The following is a 2,672-nucleotide window of genomic DNA, read 5'->3' as shown; positions in this document are numbered from 1 at the left end:
CCGTCCCGCCGGCTCCTCACGCCTCCCGAGGTGCCGCCCTCCTCCATTTTACACCGTTTTCCCACCAAAAGAAAGGCACCCATCGCTTCTCCCTGCCCTTCACCCCCTTCCTCGTTGTGTCCCACGTCGACACCGGTGCGATTTTGCTTATAGTTAGACTAATTGGCCTGGAATTAATCACTTTTCTCCTCGCGAGCGTGCGAATGGCGCCAAGATTTTTGCCCCCCCACATCCGATGGAGCTGGTAGGCCGTTAGTATGTCTTGACTGCCAGTGCTAATTGCTCGGCATCTTCCATAGCTGACAAAACTATGCACTACCAACTCCTACAGTTAAAATAATTTGAATGGTTTGTGCTTAACATCTTCCATAGCTCTGAATGCAGCATCCTGTGCTGGGCTCCCCACTACGGGCGAGACTGGAGAGCCCAGCGAAGGGCCACCAGGATGGCAAAGGGACTGGAGCATCTCGGGTATGAGACAAGGCTGAGAGAGCTGGGGCTGTTCCTGCTGGGGAGAATAAGGCTCAGGAGGCAAAGAGGCTCAGTGCAAAGAGGATGGAGCCCAGACTCTTCTCAGAGGTGCCCAGTGCCAGGACCAGAGGCAACAGGCACAGACTGAAACACAAGAGGTTCCCTCTGAACATCAGGAAACGCTTTTTCACTCTGAGGGTGACCAAGTGCTGGCACAGGGCCCTGTGGGAGGTTGTGGAGTCTCCTTCCTTGGAGGTGTTCAACAGCCATCTGGATTTCCTGGGCAACTGGCCCTGCTTGAGGTTGGGCCACATGGCCCCCAGAGGTTCCTTCCAACCTCAACCTCTCTGATCCTATGAAGCATTTTGTGTTCAGGTATGAATCTGTCACCCTCCCATCGTAATAAAGGACAAGTATTTCTTGAGTTTGTCTTTCCCGTGACATGACATTTTTACCATCTACACCTGCTACTGGACATTCGGCATTGTTTGTACTCCATTTGTTGCTAACCCAGTTAAATAATTATTTTTTTCCTTGTCATCAGTCCCATGGGTAAATTATTTCTTCTTTTTTTTATACTGACACTTGTAGCTTCACTTCATAGAACCATAGAATCATGGAATCACTGAGGTTGGAAAAGACCTTTAAGATCCCCAAGCCCAACCATTCCCCTAACCCTGCCATCCCACCACTAAACTCTGGCCCTAAGCACCTCGTCTCCCCCCGCCCCCCCACCCGTTCCCTGGGAGCAGAGCCTGACCCCCCCCGTTTCCCCCCTCCTCTCAGGCAGCTGTAGGGAGCTATAAGGTCTCCCCTCAGCCTCCTCTTCTCCAGGCTCAACACCCCCAACTCCCCCAGCCGCTCCCCAGCAGCCTGGGGCTCCAGACCCCTTCCCACCTTCCTTGCCCTTCTCTGGACACGCTCCAGCCCCTCCATGTCCTTCTGGGAGTCAGGGGCCCAACCCTGAACCCAGCATTCCAGGGGCGGTCTCCCCAGTGCCCAGGACAGGGGCACGGTCACTGCCCTGCTCCTGCTGGCCACCCCAGTCCTGATACAAGCCAGAATGCCATTGGCCCTCTTGGCCACCTGGGCACACGGCTGGCTCATATTCAGCCTCCTGTCAACCAACTTCCTTCATTTCTGAATTGGTGTAATCACTGTTCTCCTTTTGGAGGTGATAGCCAGTCCCTCAAGACCAGCAAAAGGGCAAAGGAAGTCATGCAGCGAAACACTTTCAGTATTACGACAGCTACCTGTGTTTTTAGCACATCTCTATGAAAAGTTGCTCAGGAGCTATAAGTTGCATTTATAAGGATCTGCTGCGGTCCTGAACAAGTTGTGGCTTGCAGGAAAGCCACTGTAATTTGAAGGATTGTGCTTATTAAGAAATGTAATGCCAGTGGGAAGTTAGCTCCATCCCAGATGGCCAAGGAGGAGAGGCCGGGTGGGAGGCTACATTCCCCTCCTCAGGACAGCAGAGGCACGAAAAGGGCTGAGGAGAATCTGTATTCTTCCGTGCGATCTAAACACCACATTCCTTCTTTTGTTTGTAGGCCGGTGTGGTAACTTGACAAACCTGGAAATAAAAAATCTTTTTTTGTTGTTGTTTTGAGGTTTAAGTTTGTCCATTTAGGCTCTCTTCGTGATCCAAGCTGAAGGATTTGATGTGGTAGAGACAAAAGCTGTGGATCTAAAGGAGATGGTGTTACAAAGTGGCCCTCTGGGCTTGGGACAGAGCCGGGAGCGGTGTCGGGGGGAACCCCTGTGTCCTGCTGGCACCTCGGCAAGGGAGGCCCCTGGGTGAAACACTCCAACAATGTCCGGCTGCATGTGAGATCTTCCCCTGTGATTCTTCCTGCTGCGTGGGGTTGCTGGTGCTTGCTTTTTAGCTGGGGGAAGCTCGTTCTTCCCAGGTGCTGGCTATGTTGGAGGGGGTGCGCGTGCACATGTAGGCAGGCAGGCGGGCGAGTATGGTGGGACCCATTTTATTCATACATCGCAAACGTCATAAAGCCCTGAGCTTTCGTGCCTAGGCAGCTGCCAGTTTTCAAATCAGCGATTAATTCGTTTCTGTCAGAGCTTGGTGTTGTAGAGAATTACCCTGAGCTGGTTGCAAAACCTGGGCGTTCCAAAACCATAATTAATGTTTCAGAAACTCCAGGGAAGGTTTATTATTGGCAGGGTGAGAATGAATCTCCAGA

Source organism: Egretta garzetta, unplaced genomic scaffold (assembly GCF_000687185.1).
Source record: "Egretta garzetta isolate BGI_Z169 unplaced genomic scaffold, ASM68718v1 scaffold287, whole genome shotgun sequence".
Classification (NCBI taxonomy): Eukaryota; Metazoa; Chordata; class Aves; order Pelecaniformes; family Ardeidae; genus Egretta; species Egretta garzetta.
Note: the sequence above shows the minus strand (reverse complement) of the source record.